Source organism: Muntiacus reevesi, chromosome 2 (genome assembly GCF_963930625.1).
Source record: "Muntiacus reevesi chromosome 2, mMunRee1.1, whole genome shotgun sequence".
NCBI classification, from domain to species: Eukaryota; Metazoa; Chordata; class Mammalia; order Artiodactyla; family Cervidae; genus Muntiacus; species Muntiacus reevesi.
The window spans coordinates 209,314,974-209,328,453 of NC_089250.1; the positions used below are offsets into that span (position 1 = coordinate 209,314,974).

A 13,480-nucleotide genomic window follows, 5' to 3' on the forward strand; every position below is an offset into this window, starting at 1 on the left:
ATAACCTAGCCTGTCCTGACAAAGATGCTTTCCTTCTCTCTAAGGGCTGTTGAGGTCTTGGGAGCTGGGATGAGGTCAGCATCTATGACTGCAGGTTATTGTAGCTCCTTTACCACAACCTGATGCATCAGAAAAGTGTTTGGAAGAGACCACATGGCAGAGGCGTGCTTATCTCCCTCAGAACACTTTGGCTTCTCTTGGCTGAAGAATATGACAGTTTTCTCAAGCAGGCAGCCCCTTGGGAGGAAAAAAAAAAAAAGATTATATGGTGAAATGCCAGAATCCTTCACGATGCCAGAGAGATTGACAGCAGTTCTTAGTGCTCCTGGAGTATGTGTCATCCTGAGAAAGCATAAATGTGTTACAAGCCTCGAGGGGCAGGATGAGAGCTTCTCCATCATCAGTAGTATATGCCTCTTGTCAGGCCTGAGGCAGAGAAGGAGGCCCTGGTGGGAAGGGGATTTGTCATCATGTGCTGGAGGAGGAACGGCTAAAGAACCTGGGGATGTTGGGCTGGAGAAAGAGAACTTGGTGGGAGTTACAGTATTGAATCTTTGGAAATTCAAGGGCTGTTATGCGAAAGAGAGAGCAGATTTGATCCCGGTAGCCCTTCAGGGCAGAGTTAGACCAATGGATGGATATTGCATGCAGATAGATTCCAGCACAATAGGATACACATGCGACAGCTATTGGAAGGTGGGTTATTAGGGCTGCCTCGGTGGGTGGTGAGTTCTCCACCACTGAAAGTGCTTAATCATAGGCTGGAAAGACACCAACCTGGCAGAGAGATTGCTCTGGTGAAAGGGAGAAGTGAACTAGGGGACAGTCCCCAGGCTGTGTGATCTTGGGCAAGTCAAGTGACCTTTCTGAACTGATTTCTTTAATTATGAAAAATAGGAAGTCCCATTTCTCAGGATTATGGCGGATATATGATGTGAAGTGTATTTACAGGCTGCTTTTGAAAAGTATCTTGAGTCTACGGCCCATACCACCCTGAACGCGCCTGATCTCATCTGAAAAATATCTTGATAATAACATCTCTATCAACCATGACAATAATGGGCCCTCACATTTGTTGGACACTTATTCTGTGCTAGGTACCATGCTTAGCACATGCCATCTCATTTGACACTTATAATGACTACATAAGTACTATTTTTAATCCATTTTACACATGAGAAAACAGAGAAATGGAGTGACTTGACCACATTCACCCAGCTAGAAAGTAGCAAAGTTGGGACTTCAGTCCAGGTCTGTCTGGCTTTGGAGTCTAAACTCTTAATTATTATACTTGTTATAACTCTTCAAGATCAAAATAGAAGATGCATGTGTGGTTTCTACTACCAAGGACCAAAGTCTTATTTGAAAGGTTTCATTATTGAATGGACAACTGGTCTTGATAAAACTAAATTTTCTTCTAATACTGTCATTGTATGCATACTATTCAATTGTGTTATAGCTAATGTTTTATAATGTTGCAGTTATCTACTGCTACATGATAAACTACCTGAAAACTTAGTGACTTAAAAAGACAAGGATTATTTTGTTATTATCTCTCACATTGCTGGGCTCAGCTAGGTGGTTCTTGCTCAGGATCTTCCCTGAGGATTCAGCTGGGGCTGGAGTCATCTCAAAGGCTCCCTCATGACATGTCTGTGTCCTGGAACACCCACATGTGACCTCTGCATGTGATCTGGCCTTCCCCAAAGCATGGGGACTCAGTTTTAAGAATAGGCTTATTGGGACTTACCTGGTGGTCCAGTGGTTAAAACTTTGCCTTCTGATGTAGGAGGTGGGGGTTTGATCCCTGGTCAAGGAGCTAAGATCCTTTTTGGCCAAAAAACCAAAACATAAATCAGAGGCAGTATTGTAACAAATTTAACAAAGACTTTAAAAGTGGTCCACATAAAAAAATCTTCAAAAAAATAAGCTTGTTAAGAGAGCCATATGTCTTTTGACCTAGCCTTGGAAGTTGTAATACATTATTTATTCCATAGTCACAAGTCCTCTCAGATTTAAGAGGAGAAACCACAGACCCCCACATCTCAATGAGAGGAGCATTGAAGTCCTACTCTAAGAAGTGTGTGTGAGATAAGCATTATCAAGGCAATTTTTAGACAAAACAATTTGCCGCAGGCTGATAGGAGGCATTAATTCAAAAGCATCCTCTTGAGAAAGTAGTAAATAAAGAGCTTAGAAAGAAAGAACTGAGAATTCTATTTTGTTTCCATTTTAAAGAAAACTATCTCAGTTGGTATTTTCTATAATTTTTCTTAACTCAGATATTAGTCAACCCCTCATATAATTTTTTGTCAGCTTAAACTTTGGCCTTTAACCAAGCCGGTGGTGGATGTCTACCCTTCATGGAATAAACTGTTATGTATTTGTATATAGAAATGATCATCCGTAGCTTATAACTTAACATTTACAGTTATATCTTTTCCTGCTGGAAAGATTTTGCTGGAAATTATTTTATGAGCATTTGTTGACTAATTAAAAAAAATATTTATTTGGCTGCACCAGGTCTTAGTTGCAGACATGGGATCTTCAAGCTTTGTTGCAGCATGTGGGATCTAGTTCCCTGACCAGGGATTGAACCCAGGCCCCTGTGTTGGGAGCATGGAGTCTTAGCCACTGGACCAACCAAGGAAATCCCTGTTGACTGATTTCTTTCTTTCTTTTTTTTTTAAGTTTCCTTATTTTGATATTGAAGAATGGGAGGAAGGATGTGATGATACCAGTCATGATAATATTTGGTGGAAAGGAGAAATGTGAAGAAAAAGACTTAAGAGACTGTGGCAAGTTCACATGCTATTTGGAAAATCAGCAGTGTGTCCTTTGAATGGTGTACAAGCAGCGAAAGAGCCCTGGATTCTCCTTGAAGTGTATTCTGAGGGAAATATGTTTAGGGGCCAAAGATTTAGCATCATGTTTGGTTCATGCTCTGGATGGAAAGAATTCCTGTCACAGGAACCAAGATGAGGACTTGGGGAATCATGTCATCTGCAGTTAAAGTTTGATGACTGGGCTTTTAAGTCTCTGCCAGGCTATGTGCGGCAGAGAGAAAGAAAGAAATAAAAACATAACTGCGGTGTGAGCTGTTACCCGGGCCCTTCAGGTTGTTCTCCGGGGCTTCCCAAGACGCCGTCCTGCCCTAGTTTCTGACACTGTGAACGCTCCCTCTTCTGGGTCTGCACGCACCCAGCCATCTTTGAGCTCCTAATGCTGTCTCCTTGTTGTCTGTCAAATCCCTTAGAATCCATGTGGGTGAGTGCCTCATAAGCACTTTGATCTGCAAACCAGTGCTTTTCAGAGTTCATGTCAGTGAATGGGGCACCGAGGAAGACTTGATGAACTCTGTGTCATGGACTGGAGTGGGACTAGCTATTTATAGAGGAACAACCAGCCAAGGCAGATGAAAGGGCAGGTGGGAGAAGTGATTGCAGGCTACATGGAATGTTACTCTGTCCACCTAAAGAGTGACTATGTCTTACAGTATGTGAGAAAAAGGTGAAAGTCTTAGTCACTCAGTCTAATCTGACTCTTTGTGATCCCATGGACTGTAGCCTGCCAGGCTCCTCTGTCCGTGGAAAATTCCCCAGGCAAGAGTACTGGAGCGGGTAGTCATTCCCTTTTCCAGGGGCTCTTCCTGACTGAGGGATCGAACCTGGGTCTCCTACATTGCAGGCAGATTCTTTATCATCTAACCCTATACGCATATATAAAGCAGGTAGGACTCTTGTAAGCCAGAATGGCTCTGAGTCTCTCACTTGTCCAGTAGTGACAAATAGAGGAAGAGAGAAAAGGAGACTGACTGAAATGAATACTTTAAAAGAATAATTATTTTAGGACTCCCCTGGTGGTCCAGTGGTTAAGAATTTGCTTGCCAATGCAAGAGACACAGGTTTGACCTCTGGTCAGGGACGATCCCACATGCCCTGGAGCAGCTAAGCCTGTGCATCACAACTGCTGAGCCCATAGCCTGCAACTACTGAGCCTGTGCTCTGGAGCCTCTGCTCTGCACCAAGGGAAGCCACAGAATTGAGAAGCTGGTCCACCACAACTAGAGAGCAGTTCCATGCTTGCTGCAACAAGAGAAAGCCCTGTGGGCAGTCACAAAGACCCAGAACAGCCCCCCCTCCAAAAGAAAATATTTATATTATTATTTTAGGTTTTAGACTAGAGAAATTTGAATTTATAAAACATACATGATACATACTGTATGATATCAGTCATACATATGTCTTATATATGTTGATATATACAACTTGAAGACACATATGTACCTACACACAGAAATAATAAATGCAGGTTTTTTTGGTTTGTTTCTTTGGGCAGAGAGGGTGTTATTTGCATTATCTTGCATAGAAATGTTTTTGCTTCACCAGAGAATCCCCAGAGGTTGACCAGTCCTCCTCCCTCCCTCTCTTAACTCCCTTCTTCCCTTCCTCTCTCTCTCCCTTCCTTTTTTATCTTATTATGGAAAATTTTAAGCAAACACAAAATTAGAGATAGTGGTATAATGATCCTTGATAAAGAGTTCCTTTAAATGCCTCTTCTTTGGAACATTTACAATACAGTTCAATTTACAAAAAAGAATTGCCTGGGAAGTTTAGAAAGGTTCATCTTTGTGTAAAGTGAAGAGTAAATATATTTTATGAAATTATTCTCAGGAGATATGTACACATGATAAAACTCTTGAGATCATGTCCTGACCTGGTATAAATCAGTAAATCCAGAAGAATTGCAGTATCAGAAAGGCTCTTTCTCCACTGGTATGTTCTTTTAAAATCCAGCCTCATGAGAATCTAAGTCTGAAAAGAAACACTGAAAATATTTGTTTAGGCCAGTGCTTCTGGCCAGTTTGTTATAATGCATGACATATGATGCAACTGGCAAATTATTTCAGTGAAATATTCAAGCTGATAGTTTTTGTTTCCCAGCAAATTGACCAGTGGTTTGGTAGAATCAACCTTTTAAGTGATGATTTAGGCAGCACTTTTACTGCAATGCTATATGGCTCAATAGGAGGAAGGAAGGCATATTTGAAGCTGGAAGGGGCTCCAAATATGGGCTTTGTGGTCATCCAGGGGGCAAGGTGGATTGAGCAGGAGAACCTGGCCTTTGGGTCACCACTGTTGGGTCCCAAAGGTAGAACTGAATTCCTATAGTTGACAGATCATAGCCAAGAGGTGGGCTCCTATGGTGGCTCAGACAGTAAAAATTCCACCTGCATTACGGGAGACTTGGGTTCCATCCCTAGGTTGGGAAGATCCCCTGCAGGAGGGCATGGCAGCCCACTCCAGTATTCTTGCCTGGAGAATCCTTATGGACTGAGGAGCCTGGTGGCCTACTGTCCGGGTGTCGCAAAGAGTTGGACATGACTGAGTGACTAAGCATAGCATAGTCAAGAAGTGGACTTGACTCATGTTGAGAAGTTGTTAAAGAAGGCTGGTTTCTGAGGGGCACCTGGGAGGTGAGGAAAGGAAGGGGCCAAGGAGCAGCATCTCAAGAACGAGAAAGGTTCAGGATGGAGCCTGTGATCCAGGTGAAGGTGTCAGGAATCTGTTCTTAGGGGGGCTTGTCCCTGTGGCAGGCTAGGACCTTTGCACAAGCTGAGCCATGTTGAAACAGTGGCCCTTATCACCTGCAGAGAACCATCTTCAGTGCACAGAGTATGACTCTCACACTGCTGCCCATTACAGATCCGTGGGGAGCTTTTTGTCAATTTCCATACCTTCCAAATAAGTTGTACTTCAAACAGATTAGGAGCTTTGTAGATGAGACCTAGGCACGAGCACTTCTAAAAGTATCCCAGGTGACTCCAAGGTGCAGCCAGGTGAGAATCAGTGGCCTAGAGTAGGAGACAAGGCCCCAGGCCCCAGGGTCCTGTCTGCCACTCGCACTGATAGGTTATGTGGTCTTGGACACGTCACCTAACTTCTCTGAGCTTCAGCTCTCCAGCCTGAACTTAAAGGGGTTGGGCTAATGATCTCACTGATAGTTTGAAAAAAAAAAAAAAGCCTCCATGATTCTTTGCAGGCTGGGGTCTGTGTCCCCTCCCCTTCAATATGGGCTTTGTGACTTTCTGCCCAATAGAGTATGGTGGAATTGAAATGGTGCCAGTTTCGGGGTCTTGGTCTTAAAAAGCAGACAGCTGTACTTTCTCTCGTAGCCATCACGCTGATAGGAAGCCCAGGCCGCGTGGAAAGGCCACGTGTAGGTGTTGAGAGATTCATCTGAGGCCCCAGAGGATCTCAAGCATCACCTGTCAGATGTGAAGATGCCTTCAGATGATATTGATCCCCAGCTGTTGATCACTCTTGGCTTCAGATCTCTTTAGCTGGTGCCCTAGAGAGACTTTGTGGATGGAGACATGCTGTCCAGGCCCCCCCACTGCCCTGCCCCCTGCCATGTCCTGTGCAGATTTGTGACTCACATAGTAAAATGGATGTTTTACTTTGTGAAGTCTGGGGTGTTTGTTTTGCAGTAATGATAGCTGGAACAGTTAGCATTACCATTTAGGCAATGTTGGAGATTGATAGTACAGCAAAATGTTTAAGGGGATGGATTCTGGAGGCAGACTGTCTGGGTTCAAATCCTGGTTCTCCCTGTCTCATGCTGTGTAAATTAGGGTAAATTACATACCTTTTCTATGTCTGTATTTTCTCATCTGAAATGGAATACTAATAATGCCTACCTCATTGTGTTGTCATGACCATTAAATAACTCAATACATTTAAAGAGTGAGTCCCAGAGTGTAATACAAGTATTACAAGTACTTGTAAATGCAAGTATTTACAATGATTATAATGATGATGGTGATAAGGGGTGTGGCTACATGTTATCTGCAGTTTGTAAAATTCTGGGATGGGCAGGGTAGGTTGTGTAAGCTGGGCGTGACCTGCCTTTGCCCAGCACACGTCCCATGTTTCTAAGTACATCCAGGGATACACGTTGTTCTTAGCTATTCGGCAGGTGTTCAAAGGCACCTTGGAATTGTGTGTCCTGTCTCTGGACCTGTCACTGTCACATTGCTCAGAAATTGGATTCTGCAGAGTGGAAACATGTGGCTTGTTGGCAAGGCAACTGGTTCAGAGCAGGGACATTTCCAGGCTGAGAGAGTGCGCCTTCGTCAATTGGGTTACAGCCCTCATAAAGCCTGTTTGTTTGTGTTCTTTTCTGGATGCTCGGAGGTGTCAGGCCACCTTGAGCGGTGAGGGGAAGATGCCATCTTCGCATGGGTGGCTCCAGCTGCACCTCTTTGTACATCCTGGCTGCTAAACCAAATCCCGGGCCTCCCAAGTGTGCAGAGTACCTGGGCCAGTGACGGGGGATAAGATCTCCAGTGGGGAGGGCTTGCAGCTCTAAGTACTTCTGCCTTTTCTGTTTTTGCTTCCAGGTAGACGGCGAGTTTGCAGCCCCTGTGCTCCTGCATATGGTGTCATCAATTTCCATTTAAAAACCAGAAGGGTAGCCTTCTAAAATATCGAGTTTTGGAGGTGACAAATAGAAATTTATGGCACGAGGGTTAACTGCTGAACTAGGATCTGTCAGCAACGCCATTATGAATGAAATGAAAGGATATGAAAGTTGAAAAAAATTTAGATGCTCACGGTGGCATGGTGAAACCTGGTAGCTGATGACAAATGCTTGGTTTAAATGCTGGCTCTGGGATTTCTCTGATGGTCCAGTGGTTAAGACTCTGTGCTTCCAATACAGGGGTCGCAGGTTCGATCTCTGGTCGGGGAACTAAGATCCCATATGCTGAGGGGGGTGACCCACCCCTAAAATACTGGCTCTGCCATTCATGGCCCACGTGATCTTGACCCTCCCCTGATAGTTAGAAAGAGAATGCTGATGGCATCGTGTCAGAGTACTTTGAAGGAAAAGCTTGATAGATACGTGACTTTACAGACTGGATTGGAGTATCTTCATAAAGGATCCCTCTGGTTGTCACGGTCATATAATGTTCTTTCCTTATTCATCCACTCACTCATTCATTATTCAACAAATATTTATCAAGCACCTCCTATCTGCCAGGCACTGTATCTGTTGCTGGGGATATAATTAATGAACAAAACAATAAGTTTCCTGTATTTCTGAATTTAATTCTAGTGGTTAGAAACACAGACGAATAATAAAATGTGGTATATTAGACCACGATAAATGCTATGTAGATAAAAAAGCAGATGAGGGAGGGACTCATGAAGTGGGGAAGCATTTCAGTTTTAAATCCCACGTCAGGAACGGCCCCTTTGAGAAGGTGACATTTGTGTAAAGATTTGGAAGAGGCAAGGAAGTGAGCCACAGAGTTACCTGGGGGAAAAGCTTTCTAGGCAAAGTAGACAGGATGCGCGAATGCCCCCGGAGGCCATCTGGCGTGTTTGAGAAACAGCGACGAGGCCAGTGAGGCTGGAGTGGGGTGAGTGGGAGAGAAATGGCAAGGAGGGCATGCTGGTTTCAGAACCAGACCACGTAGGGCCTCATAGGTCATTCCAAGAACTTCGGCTCTTTCTCTGAAAAAGATGGGATGCCCATGGAGCCTACATATGTAGCCGAGGAGGGATAGGATTCTACTTGAATGTGAAAGTGGAAGTTACTCAGTTGTGTCTGACTCTTTGTGACCCCAAGGTCTGTATAGTTCTTGGAATTCTCCAGGCCAGAACACTGGAGTGGGTAGCCTTTCCCTTCTCCAGTGGATCCTCCTGACCCAGGAATTGAACAGGGGTCTCCTGCATTGCAGGCGGATTCTTTGCCAACTGAGCTATCGGGGAACCTCTTAGTTTTTAAAACTGTAATTAAAAAATTTTAAAACAGCTTTGTTAAGGTGCAACAGTAAACTGTACATATTTAAAATGGGCAATTTGAGAATTAAAAAATTAAATTATACTGAAATAGACATAACAAAATTTACCATCTTAACCATTTTTATTTATTTATTTTTACCATTTTTAAATGTATAATTCATTAATATTAAGACCATTCTCATTGTTGTATGGCCAGTCTTGCCATGCAAAACGAAAACTTTATACCCTTTAAACAAAAACTCTGCATTGTCCTCTCCTCTCCAGCCCCTGGCAACCAGCATTCTACTTTCTGACGACTGTAGGTATCTCATAGCAGTGGAATAATGCAGTATTTTGTCTTTTTGTGATGGGCTTATTTCACTTAGCAAGGTTCATTCATGTTGTAGTACTCTGCTGAAGAGAATTGTTCATTTTGATGAAAACCAATGTATCAGTTCTTTTATGACTCTCGTTCCTTAAGGTATCTTCCAACTCTGATTTTAAGAGGATTCCTCTGGCTGCTGTGTTGAGAAGATAGTGAATAGTAGTCAAAGGTGGAAGTGGGGAGACCAGTTAAGAGGCTGCAACAAGACGACCAACAGAAGATGATGATGGTTTGAACTGGGCAGGGGTGATGAGAAGAAGAGGGATTTGGGCATGTCTTTTAAAAAATTTAACTAATTATTTTTGGCTGCATTGGGTCTTCGCCGCTTCACATTGGCTTTCTCTAGTTGCAGTGCAAACGTTTCTTATTGTGGTGGCTTCCCTTGTTGCTGAGCACGGGCTCTAGCGTGCAGGCTCAGTGGTTGTGGCTCTTCGGCTTAGTTGGTCCATGGCATGTGGGATCTTCCCAGACCAGGGATTGAACCCACATCACCTGCATTGGCAGGCAGATTCTTTACCACTGTGCCACCAGGGAAGCCTGGGTAATGTCTGAAAGACATCAGAGCCCTTGGGATCTTCTGACGGATTGGATGTGAGATATGAAAGAGAGGATTTAGTGAGGCTCCAGCTGAGGACTTGGGAGGTTAGTATCGCTGTTACCTGAGACAGGAAGGGTGTGGGCAGAGCAGGTGAGGACGGAGACTTGGAGCTTGGTGTCTGACATATTAAATTTGAGATGCTGGTCCATGTTAATTTGAGATCCCAAGGAGGGGGGAGTGTTTGAACGTGTGTCTGAGCTCAGTGTGATTCAGTCTCTGGTCGTGCTGGGTTTCTCTGTCATCCCCTGATCCCCTGACATTTCTCTTCTGAATTCATATCCTTTGCTGAACTTGTCACTTCCTTTATTGGAGCTCAAATACCAACTGCATAAGTTCTGACTCATGTAGGCAGTTGCTCATGATTCAAGCTCGAGACAGCCTGGATTGACTTCATTTCTGTGCCTCATCTATACCGGTTCCCACTTGTCCTTCACAAGCCGGTCATGGTGCAGGCACCAAGACTGGAGTTACTTTCTACCTATGCCTCTGTAGTGATTTTTCAGGCCTTGCTGCCTTTTGGGAGGGAAAGCCAAGGGATCCTCTAACTTCTCCCCTTATTACTCTGAAGCCTGTCTTTCCCGTGGTTTGAGTTGTTCCCAATTTATAGGTTTAAAAACCTGGGGAGCTAACACCTGCTAAGTCTTTGCTGAACACGGATGGTAGATTCTAGTCATATGACCAAAGGGAGAAGTAACCATGCTTTCCTCGGTTCTGCAGATGAACTTCTTCACTGCAGAGCGTCTCACCTGGAATGCTGCTGTTCATCGGGAGCAGACTTGGATCTATTTATCAACTGCCTGGAGATTTGCTTGAGAAACTTCTGAGTCTCAGTTTTAAGATGGAGGAAAAAAGAAAAGGAGTAATCTTTAAGGAAGACTGAGCAACAAGCACTAGAATATTATTGCTGTACTGTGCTTTGTTGCTCAGTTACGTCTGACTCTGCATTGCCATGGACTATAGCCCGCCAGGCGCCTCTGTCCATGTGATTCTCCAGGCAAGAATTCTGGAGTGGGTTGCCATTTCCTTCTCCAGAGTATCTTTCCATCCCAGGGGCCGAACCCAGGTCTCCCGCATTGCAGGCGGATTCTTACCGTCTGAGCCATCAGGGAGGCCTGAGTACTGGAGTGGGTAGCCTATCCCTTCTTCAGGCGAACTTCCCCACACAGGAATCGAACCAGGATCTTCTGCATTGCCGGTGGATTCTTTCACCAGCTGAGCTTCCAGGGGAAGCCCAGTATATTATTGAGGCCAATAAATGCCTCCTCGGTCCCTTGGGCAAGTGAAACAGCGCCATCCCCTGGCCGGTTCCCTGCAACACAAGGTGTCTCCAGGGGGCTCATATGCTGAGTTTATTATTTCAAAGTATCCCAGAGGCAGTGATCCCAGATTTAATGTGAGGCTCCCCCAGAGAAACCTGTTCCTTTTAGGAGAATTTTGCATATTCTAATTTTGTTTCCCCCTCAATTTCCACTTACTATAGTAAAGCCAAATTAATTACAGAAAGGGAGAAGGTTCTTTTGCTCTTGCCTTACTCATGAAGCATACATTTTCATTATTCCTTCCTCTTTCTGGTCCTCATCCACTTGCAGACATGTTTATATTGCTGAAGGTGTATTGACTTGATAAAACTTGGTGTGATCATTATTCTTAAAACACAGAGTGCTACTGTGAACCATACCCTGTGCTAAGAGCTGACAGCCACTGAAAAGTTTCATTGGATTCTCATAACCACTGTTTAGGTGTTCTGATTAGTCTTGTTTTCTAGATGAGCAAATATCTGCTCAGGGCAGATATTCACAGCTACCTACTTTAACATCAAGAAAGTCTGGAATTTGGTAGCAGGTGTTTGAGATCCACAAAATTTGTGAGATTTTTGTGCAAATCACTTAATGTTTCTGAGTCTTGGATTCCTTGCTACATCCTGGGATCGTTGAGAACTGAAAGGAGTTGTGTATGTGAAGGTGCTTGATAAACTGTAGGCTTTATTATAGTTCTAAACAATAATTTATATCCCTTCATTAATAATCTTCCTGTTGTTGGATTTAAATGGCCTTTTATTTATTTATTTGTTTTGGTTGCTAGACATAACATTGCAGTGAATATCTCATATAGTTTTTTTTGGTCACGTGGCACATGGATATTAGCCCCCTGATCAGGGGTGGAACCTGTGTACCCTGCCTTGGAAGCATGGAGTTTTAACCACTGGACTCCTAGGGAAGTCCCTCGTATAGTTTTAATTTTTATTCTTTGAAAGTTCCTTAGGGTAGAGAGATATTATGGAATTTTAAGATGGTTCGTGATATGTATTTGCCAAGAGGTGATATCAGTTTATATGAATACCCACAGTGTGTGCGGGGACCTCTTTACCACAGTGTTGTAATACTGGGTAGTTTCTGAAGTTCCTCTAAGGATGAGTGTAAGACACATTGTTTGAGAGGGCATTTCTTTGATTACAAGCAGAGCGGGATGTTTTCCCACGTGCTTGTTTACCAGCAGTATCTCTGTTTTTATGAATTGTCTTATCCACTTCTCTACTAGTTTATTGGGGATCTTCATGTTTTCGTATCAATATGTATAAGCAAGCATATTGATAATAATAAGCACAACATAGGCATGAATATTAGCTGCAAAGATTTTCTCTAGATGATATTTGCTCTTTGATTTTAGTTATACTAGTTCTGTCCAATGGTGGTTTATTTCTATAATGTACAAAAGTGATCATCTATCATAATTTCTTTCAACATAACTTATAAAGTGATCATCCCCTGTGCTCTCTTCAGCAGGACATCTACTAAAATGGGGATGACATAGAGGAGAGTAGAGTGGCCCCTGTGCAAGGATAAATTCATAAAGTATTTTATATTTTTTGTGGCAAAGATTCAGACATGACTTAGAGACTGGACACCAACAACAAATGGAATAAGAATTATATCTCAGTGAAGCTGTTACCAAGAAATCCCACAAAAAAACAAAAAGCCCAACATTTGTTCCCTCTAACGCATTATTGTAAAACAAGTTTCATAGAGAGACTTTTACTTAAGGTTTTCATATCCATATCTACTTGTGATGTGTGATTGTGTGCGCAGTCTAACTCTGCGACCCCATGGACTGTAGCCCTGCTAGGCTCCTTCGTCCATGGGATTTCCCAGGCAAGAATACTGGAGTAGGTTGCCATTTGCTTCTCCAGGGGATCTTCTCGAACCAGGGATTGAACCCGTGTCTCTTGCATTGGCAGACAGATTCTTTACCACTGAGCCACCAGGGAAGCCCCTCACTTGTGATAGGTGCTTATAATTTTCTTTTTGTTTTATTGTTATCAGAGTTTAGGAAGATCATGCTTGCTTAATGGACATTAACGTAGTCTTACCTCTTTTTGCATTCTGGATGTTTTATACAACGTCGAAACCATCTGTTTCTTAAAAGGATGAAAATTGTTCTGGTGGAAAGATTGGGACAAGCTGCATTTTTTGGTTGTTATCAAATAATTTCTTCAATTTCTTCCTTGCTTATTATTCTGTTCTGATTTATATTTCTTGAGTTATTTTTAGTAATCTATATCTTTCTAGAAATTATTCATTTTATGGAACATTTCAGCTTATTTGCCTACAAGTGTGCATAACATTCTCTTTGGGTTTAGAGAAAAAAAAATCTATTTTCTGTATTTTGCTCTATCTCCTTTCTCATTTCTAATTAAAAATGTTCCCCTTA

General features: G+C 43.0%; 1 pseudogene; it reads left to right on the forward strand.

Annotated features, from left to right (window-relative positions):
* Positions 1 to 12,541: 12,541 nt before the first annotated feature.
* LOC136162182 (U6 spliceosomal RNA) lies at positions 12,542 to 12,639 on the forward strand (annotated as a pseudogene).
* The last annotated feature ends 841 nt before the right edge of the window (positions 12,640 to 13,480 follow it).